This window comes from Ochlerotatus camptorhynchus, unplaced genomic scaffold (genome assembly GCF_037179485.1).
Source record: "Ochlerotatus camptorhynchus isolate MF236.1 unplaced genomic scaffold, CSIRO-AGI_Acam_v1.1 ptg000472l, whole genome shotgun sequence".
NCBI classification, from domain to species: domain Eukaryota; kingdom Metazoa; phylum Arthropoda; class Insecta; order Diptera; family Culicidae; genus Ochlerotatus; species Ochlerotatus camptorhynchus.
Genome location: NW_027040958.1, coordinates 626747 through 651500, shown reverse-complemented (window position 1 = coordinate 651500; position 24754 = coordinate 626747). Strand labels below are relative to the sequence as shown.

Here is a 24754-nt window from a genome sequence, read left to right as displayed (position 1 = left end):
AGATGTCAGTCAACGTCGGAAAACTGGGTCACCAGCAGGATATGACGAACGGGACGGTTATATTTAAGGGCGGAAAGGACGGAAAGGATGGAGACTGTGCAAATGGGTGACGATAGTGGGATGGTGCTTCACTGCCAGGACTGCCAAGCGGGTGGCGGCAAGTTTGGACTTCAAATGTCACACAAACTTACTTCTGATGCATTAAGATGGAAATTGAAGACCTTGGTATGATATGTAGTGGGTCTTATGTTCCACGGAGGGATGTAAAAGCGAGTTGCAAATTTTGCTTGAAGGTTGTTCTGACAGTTTTCAGTTGGGTGAATTATCGTTTTCCTGTTTTCTTTCACAAACGGCAAACAATTGCTGGATTTCTTAAATTATATTGTTTTACTTGTCTGTAACTTGTTTGTCCAATGTAAATGTTGCCCAACAAGGTATTGCCAACTGTTTTCAGAAGAACCTGGGATTGTCTATTTTTCGGCACAAAAATAAACCTTTGGAAACTCTCGACGTATCGAGAGATTTGCTGCGTAATTCTCCGGGGTGTGTGACCCGAAAAACTGTGTGTAGATACACCGAACGTTAAGGATGTTAATTCTATGACTAACCACGAGCTGTTTAATGTAAAATATTGCATCTAAATACCAGGCGTGGCTTCCGATGCAAGTCGGACTGTTGAGGATCTGAAACTAGGTGTGGCTTCCAAAATTCCAAAATCAAAGACCATACTAATACACCGTCGATACTTAGGTACGGAGGTCCAATCTTGTTGACGTTTAAGTCACTTTAGTGCATGTTATGCAAATATCTATCCTGATAATCATGAGCGTCGACGTCGACATCACGAACGCATTCAATAGCGCTAGCTGGGAAGCCATCGCCAAAGCGTTGCACAGGATGAAGTTTGCGTTTGATGCGTTTTAATATGATTTCTGTGTGACTGAATCATTTTTTCCATTGTGGAAAAATTATGTGTTTCACATAGCAACTGAATATTCTTTTTGACGTAGACTACGTCTTACGGTAAGGTACTGGGGGTAAATCGAAAATCTAAAATTGCGACCGTCACGAAAAGGTGTAAAGTATGTTATGAGCGTTCAATTATAACTTTGTCATTTATAGATGAAATCAAAATGCAAATACACCAATCGATAAGAAATAACTCTAGTAAGCTGTTACAATAACCGCTTCTTCAATTTTTTTTTTCATAAAAACTGTTTTAAAAATGTACAAATAAAAAGTGATAATTTTATCACTGTTTTCATAAAATAAACGTTCTCCCCAAACCCAGTCGTGATAATCGAGTACCATTTGGTTGCACATAGTGCTGCTTGAATCTGAAAACTTATAAAACAGCGCTGCTAATGTGCCTCAACTCAGATCCCGCCTCTCAAGGGTGAACAAACTGGCTGTCTACAATCAAATAATAGCACCTGCGATCCTCTACGCAGCTCCGGTGTGGGAATCATGTGCACAGACTCACAGGAACAAAATCCAGGTCGCTCAGAATAGAGTGCTGAGGATGGTTCTTGATCGTCCTTTCGACACTAGATTAACAAATTTACATGAAGAGGCAGGCATTGCCAAAATAGATTCAAAAATTAACGAAATTAAGACTAAATTTGCACAAAAATGTAATTTATCAGAACATGCTTTGATAAGCAATTTGTATATAGTAGGTTAGGTGTACATAGTAGTTGTAGGTTAGTTGTAGTTGTAAATAGTAGTTATAAGTAGTCTCCTTTTCCAATTCAAATCAAACCAATCCCACCAAGGTGGTCATACTTTAAAATCACTAGCGTGCACAGGAATCTTGTTAAGGAGGGGCATTTGTACTCCAAAGTATGTGGTGGATGGTGCTGTCCACCTCCCACTATTTTCCTACTGTTCAATTTAGCTAATTTAATTATTTTTTGCTCCGGTGGTGGTTCATCCTCTTTAACGCAAACTGCTTTCAGACAGCCAATGGAAATATGCAATTCAATCCCATCGACGATGTCGATGATGATCGGTTCGTCAAATGGTTGCGATATTAGGGCTTTAACCGAAATGATACATTTGCTGCAACGTTGTTGCCTTGGTGGTTGGGTTCAGCTGAAGTCACGTCAGATGGTGGTGATAGCACCAACAAACCGACATGAAAGACCAATAAGAATCGCATTCTCCTTTCGCATGCACACTGCTTCGACAAGTACAAGGTTTAAACAGTGCGCATAGCAGTGAACAAACAGTATATTGCTCTTGATCAATCCAATCTTGATCGGTGGTGTTGAGTACTTGGCACTGATGAAGTCTTCAAGAAGTAGATGAAATACGCGTATCTTTCAAAAGATAAGCAATTATAACGGAATGAAAATGAAATAAACCAACACACTCAAAGCTCTTCATAAAAGTATATGGTTGTTTTGTCCTTGCACTTGGCTTGTACTTCAGCAGTGCTGCCAGCCATTGTGCTGGCACTGTCAAAACATACTGCCATCACCTGCTCCCAAGAAATCTGCATCGCTGTCAGGACCTCCGCAATAGTATTGAAGATGGTCGTCGCGTCTGTTTTCAACACCCGTCTCACAACCACCGAATGTTTCCGTCGGTCAATTCGGCGTTATTAATATACGGGAAATGGATGTAATGTCGGTCTAAATGCCCCTAATTTGGGCCCATAGATAAATTCAGCAATCGACTAAATTTTCAATAGCGACCAAAAATATCCATTAGTACCGTCCCAATGACGCATTCATCTAGATAAAATTAATAAATAGCAGACTTTTACCCACTTTTCAATTAGGGAATCCAAAAGCATCTTCAACCTTTGTACAGTTGCGAAAAAGTCCATCCTCAGAATACCTTGAGGTTCTTTTCGAAATTTTTAGAACTCTATGAGCTCTTTTGAAATTCTTCTCAGAATGCCACTGGAATTATTTTTAGAACTCTTCTTGGCATTTACTCAGAACACCTTGAAACTGAAATTCCCTTAGAGTTTCAGAAGAATCTCCTCAGTAGTTTCAGAAATTTTTCCCGGAATGAGCTTGAGATTATCCTCGGAATTCGCTTTAAATTTTGCGTAAAATCCCTTTGGAATTTCACTCAAAATCTAATTTTTCTCGGTATTCTTTTCGGAATTATCTTGGAACTATCTGCAGGATTCACTACAAATTATTCGCAGACTTTTCTTGGAATACTCCCCGAAAATCTTTTGGAACTGTCCTCAGAATTCAATATCCTTAAGGTTCTTCTCGGATTTTTTTAGAACTCTCCTAAGAGCTCTTTTGAAATTCTTCTCAGAAGTCCACTGGAATTATATTTAGAACTCTTCATGTTTTTTTCTCAGAACACCTTTAAACTGAAATCCGTTTAGAGTTCCAGAATTTTTTCCCGGAATGAGCTTGAGATTATCCTCGGAATTCACTTTAAATTTTGCGGAGGGATTTCCTTTGGAATTTGACTCCAAATTTGATTTTCTCGGTATTCTTTTCGAAATTATCTTGGAACTATTCGCAGGATGCACTACAAATTAACCACAGAATTTTCTTTGAACTCTACCCAGAAATATTTTAAAACTGTTAAAGAATTCAATATCCTTGAGGTTCTTCTCGGAATATTTTAGACTTTTTTTTTTCTCAGAACACCTTGGAACAGAAATTCCCCTTAAGTTTCAGAAGAATTTCCTCTGAATTCACCAGAAATTCTTCCTAAAATGAGCTTGAAATTATCCTCGGAATTTCCTTGAAATTTTCCCCAACATACCTTTGTAATTTCATTCAAAATTCGATTCTCTCGGTATTCTTTTCGAAATTATCTTGGAACTATCTGCAAGAATCACTAGAAATCATTCGCAGAATTTTCATGCAATCATTCCCAGGAATCTTTTATTTTGGAACAATCCTCAGAATTCAATACCCTTGAGGTTCTTCTCGGAAGTCAAGTTTAAGTTGTCCGTCCATCCACCAAAACGTTGTAGTTTTTCTACCAGAAATGTTCAATAAAACTTGCCCCTCCATTCACCAGAACTGTGCAATTTTTACATAAGGAATTTTCAATTCAGCTTGACCCTCCATGCAGCAGATTGTTGCAAATTTTACACCAGAAACTTGTCCCCAGAAAATTTCATTTGACCAGAACGATGCAAATTTTCCACCGTTAATGTTTAATAAAAATTGCTTCTCCAATCTTCTGATTGGTGCAGATTTCCTTTTTTTCATTTCCACCAGTAATTTTCAATATAGCTTGCTTCTCCTATCATCAGAATGTTGCAGGTTTTCCACCAAATAAAGCTTGTCCCTATTTTCAGATTATTCATCATAAATTTTCAGTAAAGCAGCTTTCCTTCAATCATCAGTGCAAATCAATGGTGCAAATTTAACACCAGAAATTATTATTAAAGTATGTTTCTCTATTCAGCAGAAGGATGCAAATTTAAGACCAAAAATTTTCCGAAAAGCTTGCCCATCCGTTCATTGTTGTGGTGCAGATTTTCCACCAGATATTTTCAATATAGCTTAATTTTAAATAAAGCTTGTGCCTTCATTTACCAGACCAGTGCAAGATTTCCACCAGAAATTTTCGGTTCATTTCATTTATCAGAGCGATGCAAATTTTGCACCAGAATTTTTCCATAAATCATGCTCCTCCATTCATCAGAACGGTGCACCAAAAATTGCCAGTGAAGTTTGTTTCACCATGCACCTTTGTGGGTCAATTTTCAGGCTTTACCTTTTCATGCACCATAATGGTGCAAATTTTCCACCATAAATTTTCAATGAAGCTTACATTCATCAGAACGATGCAAATTATGCACCAGAAAAATGAATAAACCTTGCTTCTACATTCACATGTTGCGAACTTTCCACCAGAAATTTTCCGTTAAATGTGCAGCTCCAGATTTTTAGCGTGATTCAATTAATTCATTACGATTAGTCATTCATTTTGATTAGTCCCTCCATGTTATTCAGTTTGATTAGTCTCTCCATGCACCACCTTGATGATATTTTTACACCAGAAATATTCAATAAAACGCTTTTTCTTTGATTTACCATCTCGAAGTTTAATTTTTTCAACCTTAAATTTGCCCTCTTGTTTTAACCCTCCATTAGCCACCTTGAAAAAAAAAAATTACACCAGATTTTTTTTTTGTACCGGTGCGGTGCAATTTTTCGACCAAAAAAAATCATATAAATTTGTCCCTTCATGCACCTTTGTGGTGCAATTTTCAGGCACCATCTCAAAGGATTGACGCAATACAAAATTGTCATTTACCTTCAAATCAAGGTCAGGTTATTTTACCTTCAAATCAAGTTATTTTATATCATAATTTTGTATATGTGAAAATATTTTTATTTTTAAAAGGGCGGGCAATTGCCCCACCTTGCCCCACCCTGTGCACGCCAGTGTTTAAAATAGGCCTGATAGGACTAGGAACTGTAAATAATAATTAAAATCTCAAATGTACTAAAGTTGAAAAGACGCATCTGTGTCACTTAAAAAATTCATACATGTAAACCACACAATCACAAGAAATAAAGATCATTTAAATGGCAAAATGCCTCAACTCAAACCAAAACAATCCCACAAAGGGTATCCTGTAAATTAGCGCTAAACGCAATCATCACATTAGAATAACCAATTAACTAGAACAAAGATGAAGAGCGGGTAAGCAGGTAGTAGCAACAGTAGCAGCAGCAGTAGCAGCAATAGGAAGGCGGTTCCTGTCAAGCGCGCAGCGTTCGAGTTTTGCACCTCGAACTTTGCGCGTCGTTCTCGTCGAGATCTCTGGCTGCTGGTAGCGGCGTCGCCTCGATGGCGCAAGCGCTCCTTTCCTGAATGATAACTACAAATCTCGATTACTTTTTCGAAAGGACATATCAGCATTTGTAAACAACGCATTTTATCGCCGGTTTGGCATAACTGATAGCTCGTCCCACATACTAACACCACTATATCAGGTAGATGAAAATTTCCTCTATCTGATGGTAGTGTTAGCATGCGTGGGTGAGCTACCAGTTTCGCCAAATCGACGATCAAATGCGTTGTTCACAAAAGCTGATACGTTCCTTCGAAAAAGTAATCGACAAATACTTCTTTCGCTGTGTACCAATTGCCAAGTTAAATTTAACTCGTGGTTAGAATGTCACGAAAGTTATTTTCAATGTTCGAAAATGCAGAAAATTGATCAGTTTTCAAACAGAGCTCATCCACGGTTACCAAAATTTAACTTCTAGTCGGTTCTAAATAACCACGCTAGTATAGCAGGGTTATTCGATAACTCGTCTGTCACTTTTAACCACGAGTTAAATTTAACCCGCCCATTGTGATACAGCCTTGGAAGTAAAATTAGGGCCATCCATAAATGGCGTAGAATTTGTTTGACCAATTAACCCCCCTTCCTCCTCGTAGCGTGTTTTGCTATACCTGATACATGGCCGGTCACAACTTCTGAAACCCCTCTCCCCCTCAACTACTACGTTATTTATGAAAGTTCCCTAAGCATTGGGCAACAGTGAAAATCAGCACACACACACACAAAACGGGTTGGACATTTAAGCGAAATTTCGGTATTAAGGTTCAATTTACCTTGATGCTTTTTGGAAAATTTCAAAAGCAGTTTTTTTCCGACGCATTATTTCAGATTGCAAAAAGCTCGCACTATTCGATTCCTTTTGATATTTTACACAAAATGACGCGAGCTTTTTGCAATCTAAGATAATGAGTCGAATAAAACTGCTTTTGAATTTTTAACAAATGCATCAAAGTAAATTGAATCTTAATAGTGAATATCTCGCGATAGGAACATTTTAGCTTGAAATCCCTCCATTTAATTCTCCGTTATTTTGCATTAGAAAACGTTGTTTTTCTGTGGTGCGAAAAAAGGATTCCCCTACACTGACGGATTACAGATTTCTATACCAAGTACTGAAATTATTTTTTTTTACTGCTAAAATTATGTTTATTTCTGTTTGTTTATGATTCGACATTGAATTTACATTTTAATTGATTAGCCTACCCGGCTCTTCATCTTTGCTAAATTTGCTATCCTAATTTAATATTTTTGTTTTGCAACTAGTTTACAGCATACCGCTTAAGGGGTGTGTTTTGTTTGAATAGGATAAAAGTGATAACCTACCTAACTACAAGCATAACTTAACCTAACGTGCTAGATCACGTATGACCTGGTGACTTGATCAGGTGTCTCTGAACCTTTCCAGGATAAAAACTCTCCGTTCTTCTAATGTTTGAATTCCAGCCAGGAGGTGGATCTCAGAATTTCTAGTTCGCGAGGGACTGTTTAAAAGCATCCCAAGGATCTTGTTCTGGATCCTTTGGAGTTTAAGGTGATGGCATTTTGCGCAACTCTCCCAGATTGGCATACCGTACTCGATTACAGGAAGGATGATTTGTTTGCAGACAGCAAGCTTATTTCAAAGGGACAGGGATGACTTCCTGTTGATAAGTGGATACAACGATCTTATCAAGATTTTGCACTTGGTTTTCGTTTTGTCAACGTGCTCCCTGAAAAGAAGCTTGCTGTCTAGTGTTAGCCCAAGGTACACGACCTCTTTGGACCATTCCACCACTGTGCCGTTCAGGCAGAAACATTCTCCGACGGAACAAGTCTGGGAGATTTAGAGTGTAGAAAGATAATGATCTGGGTCTTTGCCGCGTTGATACAGATCTTCCAGCTGTTGAAGTATTCAGACAGGACGTCCAGGCCTTTCTGAAGTTTGGCAGTCAGAGCTCCGATGACTCTACCCTTGTAGACGATGGATGTGTCATCTGCGAACAGAGACAACGATCCACCATCAGGGAGAACCGGCATATCGGAGGTGAACAGGTTGAATAGAATGGGGCCAAGGATGCTTCCTTGTGGAACCCCGGCACCGATGTTGAAAGCATCCGATGTGATGCTATTCAGAGAGACTCGAAACGTCCTGTCCGATAGATAGTTGTTTATTATCTTTACTAGGAAGATTGGAAGACCGTACTGCTGCAATTTGAACACCAGGCCATCATGCCAGACATTGTCGAACGCTTTTTCAACGTCCAACAACGCCATGGCAGATATTTTCGAAACAGACTTGTTCCGTCTGAGAATGTTTGTCACTCGAGTCAGCTGGTTGACGGTCGAACGACCTTTCCGAAAACCAAACTGTTCCTCGAGTAACAAGTTGTTTTCATCGGCAGATGTTAGGAGCCGGTGGTATACTGCTTTTTCGAACAGTTTTGATAACTCTGAGAGATGGCTGATTGGTCGATAACTTGAAAGAGAGGACGGATCCTTCCCAGGCTTCCGGATGGGTATGACTTTAGCTGACTTCCAACACGAGGGAAAGTAGCCAAGCACGATCTGGGAGTGAGCGGATCTTACTAGCAAAATCGTTATTTCTGAGATTCACCATCCTGGCCTGAATGATCTTTGTTAATCGATTACGATTGATCTTCAAGTTAGGCAGGCCAGTATGCTGGTTTTGCCTACGAATGGTGTTACGGAGTCTAATAAGATCTTTGGTAGGGCTGTCAAGGTTCAGAGTGTTACTCACCTGTCTGGATACTGGCACGTGTTGTTCCCTGGCCCGGGAAATCGCCTCCTCGATGGTTTGTTGACACCGGTCAACATCTTCGGACGTCCCCGGTTGGACATCGTAGTCGATTGTTGTGTCGACGCAGTGTTGATATTGCGCCCAGTTGACTTGATGGTAGTTGTGCCGGGAAGCTTCGAATCGGTTTACCGAGGATCCAACTTCGGCCACCACCGGGTAGTGGTCCGAGCTCAGCTCCTGGAATGCCACAGGTTGCGAGATGTTGTGTCCCATGTTGCTTACGAAGATGTCGATGGTCGCATGGACCCCAGACCGACTCAACCGGGTGGGAGAGTCCGGGGCCAAGATGGTATAGTGGCCCTCTTGCAGGTCTTCATTGAGGATGATGTCGTTTCTATTGCTCCGACCGTTGCCCCAAGCTTGGTGTTTTGCGTTTAGATCGTCAGCGATGATAAAGTTCCCGCTCCTCCGGGTGAGTTTGATGATGTCTTTTCGGAGGGCCACTGACGACCCGTCCCTGATGGTTTGCTTGGGGCAGTAGGCCGCGATGATGGTGATTGGGCCAAGTGATGTGTTCACCTCCACTCCGATGGCTTCAATTGTTTTCAGCTGGATGTTTGGTAGCAGCCGGCAACTGATGTTCCGTCTTGCAGCGATGGCCACTCCTCCACCTCCAGAGCAGGTGCGATCAAGTCTGACGAGCCGGAAGTCGGGAAGGAATACGTTCAGTTCGGGCTTCAAATGCGTCTCGGTGATGATAGCAATGTCGACCTCCTTGGTGTTGAGGAAATCGAGTAGCTCTCTATGCTTGTTCGTCAGTGAGCAAGCGTTCCAATTTGCAATTTTTATAGCTTCAGGGTCCATACTTGGTGACGAGTGACAAGGCAGCATGAAGCTGTTCAGATCGAGTCTTGCAGGTGCGCAGAATGACGATCACCTCTGCAACCAGCGTTACTAGTTCCTCTGAGTCACCTGAGGCAACACGGGCATACGATAGCAGAGCTGCAGCAGCTGAGGGGGCGGCTCGTTGACTGTTGTTGAGAGGTAGCGGTGGAAGATTTTGGACCAGACGACGAGGATGGATTGCCGGGTATTGTTCGTCCGTGATGGCTGGTGGTGCACGTTTATTTCGATGCCGGCCTGGCTGGTTGCTAGTAGCCACCTTCTTCCGCATGGTGATGAATTCCGTTCGCTTGGGACAGTCCCGAGTAGTGGCACGGTGAGTTCCGCCGCAATTCACGCACTTCGGGTCGGTGTCATCGATTGAGCACAGGGCGCCGTCGAGTGGGCCATAGCACACTTGTCGCAGCGTGGTTTCATATGACAGTTCTTTGTGCCATGGCCGAAGGAGAGGCAACTTGTGCATTGGGTCACATCACGGTGTTGCGGCTTGTAGTATTCTCAGTTGATAATGACCTGAAACAGGTCACGTATGTTGCTCTTGAGCGCAACAAGGGTGGTGGAGCCCTTCGTGAGGTGGACCAGAAACAGTTGGTCACGATAGTTAGTATTGTGCATAGGCCGTCGATTCATTGGGTGGACTGCCTCTGGTTTCAATCCAAGCCTCACCAGTTCATCTTTTACGGTAGCCGCTTCGTACGACGGCAGACCTCGTAAAACCACCTTCAATGGTTTCATCGAAGGCAAATCGTGAGTGTAAAACTCCACTGTGCTGTTCTTTAGCAGGTCACCGACCGACTTGTACTGCTGTAGGCTGGAGCACATGATCTTTGTTCCAACGCTACAAATTTTGAATCGCGGGAACAATTTGCGTTTTGCCAGCTCATCCCTAAGCTGGGCGACGTCCTTCATCGTGGTAAACAGCGGGGGAATCCGCTCCTTTTTCGCAATTTCAGCGGCGTCGCCACCGCCATTTTCTACTCCGAGCACCGATAATTGGTTGCTCTGTAGCAGCCGATTTGCTGCGTCATCCGAAGCAGCGATGGGATCCGTTTGGGCTAAGGCCCTCCGATGCGGGAGCAGTAGTACGCTTGCGTGAGAAGCATGGATGCTAACCATTTACGCCAGGCCCGTATTCACTTATACATTATGAATGCAAAATCAGTAATCAAATTGATTTAATTGAAAGACGGATCAGTTTTCCGCTTGATTCAACAGTATAAAATGTTGCCCTCATTTTTGCTGTGTAAACCGTTAAGTCAACCAAACTGATATCAACTGGATGAGTTACATCATAAAAGCAAATATTGATTTCAATTTGATCTCCAGCTTTGCTCGGGTATGGAAGTCAATTTTTTCGCACCACAGAAACGTCCACTGCCCTTATGCCAAATTATGCATGTGCGTCTAGAAAACGCAAACAAAATCTTTAAAATAGATGCACCGATAAATTATTGGAGGGATTCATGGCTAATCGAGATGTTCCCGATCAACTACGAAATGTTGGTGCAAAATTATGCACTCCGTTTTTGTGTGTGCATTTTTTTAGCGTTTTGAAGTTGAATCGCTGTGTAAACCTTATTTCTAATCAATCTCATTATGGCTAACTACCCCATTACCGGCCTATTCAGTATTAGCTTGACCACGGTTCAGTACAGTTGCTGTTTTTAATTCGCTTGTGTTCAATTAAATACCCTCGAGTGGTGTCACATTACATGCGCGGCCGAACGGCCAAAGTGATAAGTCATCAAATCGCGAGTGTCAATAAACCCGGTGTGCAATTTGTTCACCTAACGCAGTGGTTTAAATTTACCAGATGAATAATTCTAGTTTCCCCCGGCTGGGAGAAACCTCTGGTGGAGGTGGTGGAAAGATTTTAGTTATGGAAAGGGGAGAGGAGGGTAAATCCTTCCACGGAGTCTCTCCGATTCTCGTCGATAAAACAATTAAAGCTTACTGCGGGGAAGTAGCAAGCGCAAAAAAAACGAAAGACGGGAACATTCTCGTCCACGTTAAAAGTGAAAGCCAGGCCAAAATTGAAAATCTGGCTCAAGGAATTTCCACCAAAGTGTACGAGCACAAAACTCTTAACTCGTGCAAAGTAGTGGTTTTTTGCCAGGACATAAAGTTTGACAGTGACCAAGACTTACTCGAAGACCTATCGAAACAGGAGTAACTGAAGTTCGGCAGATTATGAAAGGACGTGATGAGAACAAAACTCCCACTGGAATTTTTGTCCTCACTGTCAAGGGTATGGTTCCACCTAAAGAAGTAAAAATTGGGTACATTCTGTTGGAAACAAGACCGTGGTATCGGAACCCTTTGAGGTGCTTCGTGTGCTATAAGTTCGGGCATATCGGAAAAAAACTGTAACAGTGAAAAAAAGTGTAACAAATGCGGTGAGGCATTCCATGAAATCTGTGAAAATGCAGAAAAACGTGTTAACTGTGGTGGTTCCATGGAGCATTCTTCAAAGGGTGCCCAGCATTCAAGAAAGAAGTAGCTATCACCAAAGTGAAAGTAGACAGAAATATTAACTTTTGGGAAGCTAGAAAAATAGTGGAAAGCGAAAATAAAATCACGGATTCAGATTCCATTAATAGTGCATTAACCCAACAATTTGATGAGAAGATCAAACAATTAAATGAAGAAAAGAAATCCTACGCGGAAGCATTAAGGTTAGATCTGCAGAAACAGTTCGAACAAAAAATGAAGGAGATGGAAAATAAGCTCATGGAAATACAAAACCAGTTTGAACAGGCAGTTAATGCCTACAGAGATGAAAAACAAAAAAGAAAAACGACAGAAAAGGAGCTCGAAATTCTCAAAGAGAATTATTCCAAACTGGAGAACACACTGAAACTCTACGGATACAAACCATCAGGAAAACACACCAGAAGCCAAGGCAATCCCATCGAATCTCCCCCAAGGAAAAAGAAAGATAACGCAGACTTTATTACAGACATTGAAAATGAATCATTTTTACTCCCGGTCGTAGGTGAAGACGAAGCATTACAATTATTATTCGACAAAATATCTTATTTTGGTCTTAATCAAATAAACCATGTAAAAAATCAACAGAACTCATATTTAGACCTTTTATTTACAAATTGTACTGAAGACTTCTGTGTGGATACATCATTAGCACCTTTATGGAAAAATGAAGTGTTTCACACAGCAATTGAATACTCAATCTTCGTACAAAATTCTTCTTCCTCCAGCGACTGGGAATACGAGGAAGTGCCGGAATACCATAAAGTAAATTACGAAGAAGCCAAACGTAGACTATGTACAATAAATTGGCAAAATTTAATAAGTATTGAAGGAAATGTCGATACTGAAGTAGAAAAATTTCACTCAATTCTTCAAAGCCTAATTTTAGAAACTGTACCATCAAAAAAAAAAGAAGACGAACACAAAACAATAAACTACCCGCATGGTTCAATCCACAACTGAAAAATTTAAAGAATAAAAAACAGAAAGCTCATAAACTATACAAAAAAGAAAAAAACTGAAACCAATTTGCGAAACTATCACAACTTATGCAACCAATTAAATACAGCCATCAACTCTGCATATGAGGACTATAACCGATATGTCGAAAATGAAGTCAAATCATGTCCTAAGAACTTTTTTAATTATGTAAACACGAAATTAAAAAGCAGCAATTTTCTTTCGCGAATAAATTTGGATGCAAATGTAGGTGAGAATTCTTCTGAAATTTGCAATCTCTTTGCAAATTTCTTCCAAGAAGTATACACCACATTTTCCGAAGAAGATCGTGACCACGATTTCTTTGCATTCATTCCTGAAATTTCTAAAAACATCTCTGTCAACCAACTTTCTCAACATGAAGTCCTCAATGCACTAAAAAACTTAAACGCGTCGAAAGGGTCTGGACCTGACGGCATCGCACCCACATTTTTGAAAAACCTTTCTGAAGAACTCGCATTTCCTCTAGAGCGTCTTTTCAACATGTCTCTGAAAAATGGAAAATTCCCTGAAATTTGGAAATCATCTTATTTGGTACCTATTTTCAAATCAGGTGCAAAATCAGACATTCGAAATTATCGTGGAATTGCTATTATTTCTTGCATTCCAAAACTTTTTGAATCAATCGTAAACGGCAATATTTTTCAGCAGGTGAAAAATCTAATTACAAGTAAACAGCACGGCTTTTTAAAGGTCGCTTAACTACCTCTAATCTTCTAGAATATGTATATTTCATTATTAAAGCGTTAGACAGTGGCAAGCACGTTGAAGCGCTATACACCGACTTCAGTAAAGCATTTTACCGCATCGACATACCATTATTAAATCTCAAATTGCAGAAAATAGGAATGGAGCCTGGACTTTTGAATTGGCTTCAATCATACCTAACACATCGTAAACAAATAGTTCACTTTCAAAATAAACTTTCAGAACCAATTTCAGTCACCTCTGGGGTACCCCAGGGTTCTCATTTAGGCCCACTTCTTTTTATTTTGTACATAAACGACATTTCTTACATACTTAAAAAAATAAAATTGCTTGTATATGCAGACGACATGAAGCTCTTTATGGAAATAAGTTATTCTAGCGATGCAGAAGAATTCCAGAATGAAATCAATATATTCCACACCTGGTGTAGTAAAAGTCTACTTCAACTGAACGTAAAAAATGTACTGCAATAGCATTTAGCAGAAAAATTGAAACACCGCATATTGAAATATCATTAGGCAACCAAAGAGTAGAAAAAAGCAAAATTGTAAGAGATTTAGGTGTAATCCTAGACTCCAAACTAACTTTTATAGAACATTATAATACTATCATTAGTAAAGCAAACAGAATGCTAGGCTTCATCAAAAGGTTAAGTCATAATTTCGAAGACCCATACACTATTAAGCTTTTATATACCACATATGTAAGGCCAATTCTGGAATACTGCCACCTAGTATGGAATCCATACATTTCCATACACGAAGAACGCATAGAATCTGTCCAAAAACAATTCCTTTTATATGCTTTACGTAAATTGAATTGGACTGCATTTCCATTACCATCTTATGAAGCGCGCTGCATGCTCATCAATATACAAACACTTAAGGAGCGCCGCCAATTTGCAATGCTTTTCTTCATCAACGACATTATTTCAATGCGCATAGATTCGGCAGAAATTCTCGTACAATTAAATTTTTACACACCTTGTCGATATCTTAGAACACGGAATTTATTTTCAGAAACATCGTACAGAACAAACTATGCAAAAAATAGCCCAATCAATCGAATGATGCGCCTATATAATTTGCATTGCGGAACTATTGACATCACTATGTCCAAGCAGCAAATAAAAACTAAGCTAAAATAGAATAGAATTAATGCATAGTATGTAAGTAAACATTGTAATAATCATTGTATGTAGTCTACACTGGCTTGACGAAATGGAAATAAATAAATGGAAATAAATAGATAAGATGAAAAAATGTGAAACGGTTGAGTACGTTAACTCAGAATCGGATGTCAGCTCTCAAGAGGGTGGCGATGATGAGGTGCAACCCTAAACCCAATAATCGTCATCAAAACAACTAGAATGGATCCAACAGCAAACCGAAAATCCACCGAAATTATTCAATGGAATTGTAATGGCGTCAGAAAACAAGACGCAGAATTGCGGGTATTGATTAATGAGTACAAACCATCTCTAATCAGTCTACAAGAAACAAGAACAAACAGGTCAAACGAACACTCAATTCCTGGTTACGATACCTTATTGTGCCACCGTCCTTCAGGACAAGGTGGAGTTGCTATTGCAATCAAACTTGGAATAAAATACTAAAAAATTCAACTTAACACAAGTCTTGAAGCAATAGCTATAAAAATCAACCTACCTCGAAAAATGACTCTCTGTCACCAAATCAGATAGTTAACAAAAAAGAACTTGACCACATAATTAACCTTATCCCCAAGCCATTTATTATATCGGGAGACTTCAACGCTCACCATAGTCTATGGGGATCAAATAGAGATGATTGCAGAGGAAAAATGATCGCCGAAATAATACAGGAACAAGAGCTTATGCTACTGAATGACGGCAGCCCAACTTTCATACATTATCACCCATGGATTTTGAAAATCAAATCGATCCTACAAGAAACTCACAGAAACGTTGAACTTTGTTGGGTCCCAGCTCACGTCAACATCACGGGGAATGAGAAAGCAGACGACCTGGCAAAACATGGGGCTATGTTCAAATCCCCAATCGACATTTACACACCATTCGCAGATTTCAAACGAATGGTTGACGAACATATAAACCAAGCTTGGCAAAACAAATGGTTCATGAACAACAGCAAGCTCAGGCAAATCAAGAACACCAGATCGATATGCAAGCCGAATCATAACAAGGCTAAGAATTGGACATACCAAATTAACTCATGGCCACCTTGCAAGAAAAGAACACCCGGAAATATGTCTATCTTGTGGAATACCAATTACCGTTCAGCATATATTAATCGATTGTCCCCGTTACGTCGCAGAAAGAAAAACCAATCACCTGGGCTCCTCTTTACATGAAATACTAGGAGACGTTGCAAATTCCATAGAAAAAACAATCAAGTTCTTCAAGGATAGCAAAATCCATACGCTAATATAAACAACCACAATCAACATCGAATCTATGCTGATTCAACAAAAAAAGAACGCAACAAAATTCACCACCAAAGAGACCTGTCAGCAAAATGCAATACTTATAAAGCCGACAAATGGCAATCAAGCAACAGTCATATTCAAATCATCCACGGTTCAACTACAGTACAACCATACATCCAGCACTCATACAATGGGAAACGCAGACAGCAAAGATACCACCCAAAACGGTGACCAGGACGTCACCATAATCGAGAACGAAGAAGTCCACACGGGATACCTAGAAGACCACAACTGGAAGCTCTCACTTATCCTCGTCATAGTGTCAATCCAGCTAATCATCAGTATCATCAACATACTAAGGAAACATTGGAAAAAAGCAGCACTCAAAGCTGCCAAATCTGTCCTCAACGTTTAATTAACGAAGACCCGACCATGACCAGATCCAAGAAGGCAACCGGAAATAGGTTTAGAAGTGATAAATTCAAATACTAATTTTTTTTTTTTTTTTTTAAACGGTCGCTAATAAAGAACAACAACAACAACAACAACAACAACCGGCCTATTAAGCACAAGTCGCACATAGTCTTAGTCAAGTTTGCTGCAGTGCAGTACACAAGAAGTTTCAATTTCATGAATGATGCCACAAACGTCCAAGATTTGTGCCCCATAAATCTTGAAGTGATAGGGAATATCAACCATCATGACGGTAATTGTTGGACGCTTCAATAAAACACCTGAAGAAAGCCTTACTCATATCTGATTGTAATTTAGGAGCCAAATATAATAGAATATGTATTCCCTCCCCTTGGCTAGTTTTTAACCTGGACGTTGGTGGGCGGGCCTAATCTTATGCTTCATAGTGGAGCGTTGGAGACGGTTGGTTTAGGTCCGGCATCGTTGGCTCATGGCGTCATGAGCATGCGATGAGGATTACTGAGCTTCCCCTCTCTGATGAACCATTGCATAAGAGAACCAAACTTCTAGCCTGAAGTGATAGTATCACACTTGTTACTCCTTTATTTGAAAGCCGCGTTGTAGTACGCTTACGCATAGGCACTGACGTTGGGTGCGATACTGGCGGGTTTTGCCGCAAATCACTCTTATTTTATTTATTTTTACGCAGATAGATTTATTTGGGTTTGCAAGGGAATTATACTATTGAAATATTTCAGAAAGTGCCCAACGGTGCTCCTTCTATTTGCGTGACAAGCTTTCATTGTTGTTTTCATTGAAGTATTACTCAGGAAACAATGTTAAACATAATTTTTGTACATGGTATTGTAACTAATCTTATATGTGCTTCATTTTGATTTGGGATAAGTGTTTGAACTATGGCTCGAGATTTCCACTGTGGTGTGCTTCTATTTTGACATACCCATATGTATTTTTGTGGTGCGACATAGTGGAAGCGTGAGAGCGTAATTGGAGCATATACCCTATATAATTTAAAAATCAGCTAGGAAACTAACTTCAAAATGAAGCATTTTAGTCACATGAAGGTGTTACCTGGGTCGAACTAAGATATAATAAATAGGTATAGGTCAAAATCAAAAGTACTTGAAACACGTTTAATTTTAGATTACAAGCACAAGTGCAGGTACTTAATAAAGCATGGGTTATGCTTGATTAGGTGAATTAGAGCTTTTAATAATTTATTAAATTAGACTAATGAGATATCATAATCATCAAATGAACTTAAATAAGAAACTTCAGAAAGTCTAATGACATTAAGTAGATTAACAAAAGGATTAGGATGCGAGGGGTCCGCTTAGGGAGGCAACTAACCTTTAAAATTGTAGAATAAATCTTCTTATTTATGCTTGAACTTTAAAAAGAAAACGCAGGTAGCATCAAGCAGATTAACAAGGAGAGGAATAGTTTAGGAAATAAGTCAAAGTAGAGGTATGTGACAATTAATAGCTTTTAAAATTTTGGAGGTATTGTATTGTTTGTTGTACTCGATTACTATATAATTCTCTCAATACGCGAAGTCTCTTATATATGCGGTTAAAGCATTTGAGTTAACTTATTTCTTAGTGTTCAAGTACTTACATTTGTAAACAGCAGTCAATGTTAATCTATGAACTAAACCATACGTAGAATCGATCTTTCCTTATGTGGTATTGATGCATGTTTAACTTTTCGCGGCTGTCGGAATCAACGCGCCTACAACTACGGAGCTTACGCAGAAGTGATTCGCAATGCAGTAGAGCTCACCAAAAGTTTTTTTTTTTTTTTTTTTGAGCTTCTATAGTATACAATTTGTTCGGTACGGTCGCGAAATGTTGAAATGATTGATACGTGCGGTAAAAAAACTAAATTGAAAGAAAGCTCAACAGTGAAATAAGTAGAATATTTAGGGAGGAAACCAAAATTAATCAACTTGCCAACATAGGCTATCACATTTATTTTGGTGGCACTCTTTAAGCGATAATAAGCTCTGCGGTTGTTTCGCGTGGCGTTCACAATTTGCGCGATTTTCGTATCTTACGTAATTTAGATGTTTAGCTCTAAACGGTTTTACTGACTCGAGGTCGTTCCTTGAGCGGTGTTGGTACAGGTTAAACCTTTGCCGACTGTCGGATTCAACGCGCCTACGTCTACGGAACTTACGCAGAAGTGATACGCAATTCGGTAGAGCTTTTCAAACGCTTTTGAGCTTATGTAGTATAGAATTTGTTCGGTGCGGTCGTGAAATCTTGAAACGATTGATACGTTCTTTAAATTAACTAATTTGATACAAAGCTCAGTAGTAAATAAGTAGAATATCTAGGGAGGAAACCAAAATTAATCAACTTGCCAACATAGGCTATCACATTTATTTTGGGCAGCCCTAAGTTTGCACCTTTAGAATTGATAAAACGATCCATAAAATATTGAAAAACGTTCCATTAAAAACATCCAAATGATCCATAAACATCGGAGAAAATCCCTAAAAAAGTGTGGATGATCCATAAAAAATATCAATATTATCAATATTTTATGTGAAATTTAGCAACACAATTGTAAAAATGTACCACTAAATTTCTAAATAACGAGCATTGAAATTGTACGAATTACCCATAAACATATTGCAATTGATCCATAAAACATTCAGCAATGAATCTTAAACTAAAGAAAGTGATCCATAAAAAATCAAGTTTGCACACTTAAAAATATAGGCATGATCCACAAATTAGACGTATATTATTCATGTTTAGGACACTATTTTTAAAATTTTGATCCATAAACCTTGAAAAATTGCTCCACTGCTTATCTACTTAAATTTACTGTCCTGCCCGTGTACTTAAGGTAGATGTGCGAAGCGACGGGCAAGCGTCTAGAATTAGCTTCCAAAAGAAGATTTTATAATAATATTCTTAAGACGTTTCCTAAGGAAGCTTCATTTAGAAACTTTTTAAGAAGCTTATTCTAGACGCTCACCCATCGTTCTGCTCTTCTGACAAAAAAAAACACGGGCAGAACAGTAAATCTGAGTAGCTACGCAGTAATGTAGCAATTTTCCAAGGTTTATTGATCAAATTAAAAAAACATTTGTATATAGACCGAGATATAGACTATAATTGGAACACACCAAAATAAGCACGTCTACCAACAACTGGAACACCTACCCTAGGTATGATCCATAAAATTAACATTTTTTTTTTCATTTTTTCTTAAGAAGATTATTATAGAAGCTAATTCTAGACGCTTGACCATCTACCTAAAAACACGGCAGGACAGTAAATCTAAGTAGTTAAGCAGTAATGGAGCAATTTTTCATGGTTTATGGATCAAAATTAATAATACAGTGTCCAAAACGTGAATAATATACGTCTAATTTATGGATCATGGCTGTTTGGAATATCGGGATAACCCTGTACCGCCAAGTCCAGTGACAACCCTGTGGGGGATTCAGAGAGCTACGGTAACGGTCGCTGTCAGAAATGACAGACGTCAGGTTTGGTTCAACGGAACTGGGAACTCACAGTTCCGTTGAACCAAACCTTAGATAGGTCGGAGTATGAACGAGAAAAAAAGAGGAAAGGAAGATACAATTCCAAACCATTTAAAAAACGTTTTACAGCTAAATTATTTCAATTGCCTAAATTTGTTAACATACCTATCGTTTAATTAAATTGTAGTTATTTGTAGTGAACTAGCTACCAACAATCAATACGAAACTAACGATTTCAAATTGGCTCACTACTTGACTTGCCTATTGGTCCCAAGCAAATCGATTAACGTACCCCATTCTAGTCAAAATTCTAGTACTACACAATGTTTGTTTTGATTCGCTATGAAAGTTTGACAGGTAAAATGAGGGGTTCGTGGATTTTCTCGTGTTTTATATGGGTGCATCGATAAGCTTGGGACCGAAGATAGTACCAGAGCTTAGTCAAAAAGTTGAGCACATTTCTTCGGGACCTTCTGGTCTTAAAGTTACCTCTATGTAGCACTGAAGTAGGTTAGTTGGAGGTGGAATTCGTGCAAATGCTGAATTTAATAACCCTACAATTTGATCCTAAAATCTGGTAACCTACAATTTGTTTCTAAACGCTATATACATGATTTACCCTATGTAACTAGTAAGTAGCTCATTCTACATCGTTTGCGTGCTTAACTTAAATAATAATTGAATCCCTAAATGCTAAATCTAGCCAAATCTTTGTTGAAAGAGTGACGGAAGATAACTCTCGTTTTGAAAATCTCCCGCTCAGCCTCCTATCGCTTTTCATGGAGGAGTTTCTCTTCCTCCAGCGCTTTCTTATTTGCGCTTTTCTCCTGCACATTGGTACTTCCTTTTCCAGATTCGGTTGCGGCATCACTCCTCACTCTATTATTTCTGCTAGGTGGTTTATTTGAGACAGACTTCTTGGTTCCTTTTGCCACCTTATAAGCATTAAGATTGGTTTTGATTTTATATTAGTTTAATAAAACCTATTTCAGCTTCAAACTGTCCAACACGAGACTGCTCTGAGGAAGTTGATTTCATTAATACGAACATGGCTTTATTTTTAAGTGCGCAAACATGATTTTCTATGGATCACTTTCTTTAGTTTAAGGTTCACTGCTGAATGTATTATGGATCAATTGCAATATGTTTATGGGTAATTCGTACAATTTCAATGCTCATTCCTTAGAAATTTAGCGGTACATTTTTACAATTGTGTTGCTAAATTTTACATTAAATATGGATCATATTGATGTTTTTTATGGATCATTCACACTTTTTTAAGGATTTTCTCCGAAGTTTTATGGAACATTTGGATGTTTTTTATGGAACGTTTTCCAATATTTTATGGATCATTTATTGGTTTTTATGTTCAAAAGTATGTTTGCCTTTATTTTGGTGGCAGTCTTTAAATGATAGTAAGCCTTTTTTCTCGCTTCGGTTGTCTCGCACGGCTTTCGGAATTCGCGCGGTTTTCGTAACTTACATAATTTAGATATTTCATTCGAAACGGATTTACTTATTCAATCGGTTTACTACGCGGATGTATCTACGCGCACACGTCACAGCATTTTTTCTATAACTATCTTGAAACAATACATACGGAATCCAGTGTTCAAGCGGCCAACATAGGCTAGTCCTTCTGCTGTATTGTCAAAGATAGAAGCAAAATTTATTCAAATGGGTCAAGTCTTGAAAATTAAGTTGTCACGCAGCTCCAGCTTGATACCCAAAAAAAAAATATATATATAATAGAATATGTATTCGCATTTTTATGGAGTCCTGAATTAAACCAAGCTTTACTAAGTAGGAAATCCAAAATATGTGCATAGGACCGAACTCATAGGTTAATTCTACTGTATTTTAAATCAATATCTAGAAAAATGCACGAGAATTTCACACACAGCTTAACGTAGTCTTCATCAACCTTGCGGTCGTGTCTTATACACAACCCCACCAATTTTTTTTTTTTCAATTTCAACAAGCTCTGGTTTTCGGGTTCCATTGCATAGTCAGATCGGACATCTAGGTAGTTCCAATATATGGTCGGTGAATGCCATAAATTGCTCTAAAACCATCCAAAATCCATCAAGGGCAAATTTTCAACCTGTGAATATCCACTACCTAACTCAATTGCCTCCAGCACGATGTTATTAGGCCTACCCAGAATTTACTTACAAACCTCACGGTAGACCCTATCTAAAGCTAAACGAACAAACACCATTTCATCATTCATCGTTGACTGAAAAACATCATTGCATGTAATCGAATTGAAACGGCTTTTCAACACCAGCTTTGCAACAGGTCCCTCGCTTTGTCACGCGGAAGTGCATCCAAGCACAGGTAGGAAAAAAAACATGAAAAATAGTCCAGGTGTTCCAATCGTGGCAATCAATTGAATTGGCTACCTACCTATGTAGTTAAACTCAGTTCAATTCCATCCTCGGTGTCGGTGTCGGTGATCGGAAAAGGGTAAATATAAAAGTGGAGAATCACAATTTGTGTAACATTGTGAATGGGAGTGTGGCATTCTGTGCCTACCTGTTGTTTGCTTTTGATATTGTTTCTGATTAATTTTAGCATGCAACGTGTGCTTGCGTCGAATAATGGTCGTTGATGTATGGCTTTCATTGTGTGACATTTGAAAACAAAAATTGAATTTTGAAAACTTAACATGTAAGTTTGTTGATGGCTTCAGAAACACACGGGCTGCCAAACAGGTCACAGGTTACGAAACCAGTTTGCATCCACTTTCCGAATCAGTCAACCATAATTACTCTACCTTTCAGTTTTCGAGAAACTTCAAGCACAGTGTTTCCACCTCGCATCGTACAGAAGTCCGTTTAATTAAATTCAGCTTCCGTCAATGACGTCATTTCCCCTCCGCTGCACTGTTATGCCGTCATTGCCGCATCGAATGAAAGGAAGAATCCAACCGAGAGAGGATATTGGTCTGGTTCCTGTTTCAGCATAGCACCAGATCCAAAATTACCACCTCGCTGACGTCAGCTGGTGAGCTTTTTTTACTTCTTGTAGGAGAAGCATCACTCGTACTCCGATGCAGGTGAAACCAATGAATGTCTATAGTGCTTCCGGTTTGATGTTGGAAGCTTCCTCCACTAACATCAACACTGATAACACGACGTCTTCACGCTTCAGGCTGTACCGTTTCTGATTGCATTAATAGTTCGTTTGGGACTTCGTCAGGAACTTTTGCCATCTGAAGTTGACAGCTTTGCTGATTGCGAAACGAAAACTTTTTTAGATCCCACATTCTAATTTTAGATGAACTAAGTCTGAACTTCCGGAACACTGAGTAGACCACATCAGCTAGCAGTACTCCTATCGGCTCGCGGAAAATATAAATAGAGAGAATCAAAGTGTTTAACATGCAACCTTTGCATAGCAAAGCGATATAGTGGTTTTCAGAGTTCTTTTTAAACTAGATAGCTTAAAAAATCTATTTGTTGTGCAGTAAACTAACTGAATATATCTCAAGAGATGGAATGACCATAAATCTAAAGACCATAGAAATCTAGCAGGACAAAAATAAAAACGCACTGGAATTACATCCAATTGAGTTAACGTCTTATGTAAAGTTTCTTGAATTAGTTAGGATAACAATTTGGCGGATAAAAGTAGGGTTGGTTGAAAATGCTAACATGAAGCTTTAGTGTGATAATTTATTAGCTAGAGAATGACCTTTTTAGAAGAGAGTAGGTGGATATATGAAAATTGAATAGAAGTTGAAAATGAGCGAAGGGCCATTAATGCGACAGTTTTTAAAGTTAGACGCACATCTTTTGCCTAACCCGTACGATGTATGCGGAGACTTAAAGTATGTCTCCAAGTCTACAGGCAAAAAATGTGCGTCCTTCTTTTGCTCATAAACTGACTGCGGCTGTGGAATAGTTCTAGCGACGTTTTCATCACTACCTAAAGCCCCACGTTTTGCGAGAGCATTTCCAGTCGATGGTGTGTTATAATGCAGTTCTTCTTTACCCAACTATTGTGTTGCTCCTCTCGTCATGACCAACGTGATCATCTCAGAGAGAAAGCAGTAGGGTGGTTGTTGCGTGCTGTACCATCATCAGCATTGTTGACGGCTACTCCCGCCTTGAGTTGTTACATTCAAAGTGTTTTTTATGTTACTTCATACGCGAAGTTAACGATTTTCAGAGTTGGTTGGAAATGCTAACATGAAGCTTTAGTGTGATGATTTATTAGCTAGAGAATGATCTTTAGAAGAGGGTAGGTGGATAGTTCCGTTAGAGTACGGCAGTATGAAAATTGAATAGAAGTTGAAAATGAGCGAAGGGCCATTAAAGCGACAGTTTACAAGATAGACGCACATTTTTGCCTGTGGACTTGGAGACATACTTCAAGTCCCCGCGTACATCGTACGGGCTAGGCAAAAATGTGCGTCTATCTTGTAAACTGTCGCTTTAATGGCCCTTCGCTCATTTTCAACTTCTATTCAATTTTCATACTGCCGTACTCTAACGGAACTATCCACCTACCCTCTTCTAAAGATCATTCTCTAGCTAATAAATCATCACACTAAAGCTTCATGTTAGCATTTCCAACCAACTCTGAAAATCGTTAACTTCGCGTATGAAGTAACATAAAAAACACTTTGAATGTAACAACTCAAGGCGGGAGTAGCCGTCAACAATGCTGATGATGGTACAGCACGCAACAACCACCCTACTGCTTTCTCTCTGAGATGATCACGTTGGTCATGACGAGAGGAGCAACACAA

General features: G+C 39.2%; 1 protein-coding gene and 1 pseudogene across 1 annotated transcript in view; one reads left to right on the top strand and one right to left on the bottom strand.

Moving 5' to 3' along the window:
• LOC135712351 (diacylglycerol kinase eta) overlaps positions 1-24754 on the bottom strand; it is a 445427-nt gene that overhangs the window by 401242 nt on the left and 19431 nt on the right. The window lies entirely within an intron of this gene.
• Positions 11248-23286, top strand: LOC135712349 (uncharacterized; annotated as a pseudogene).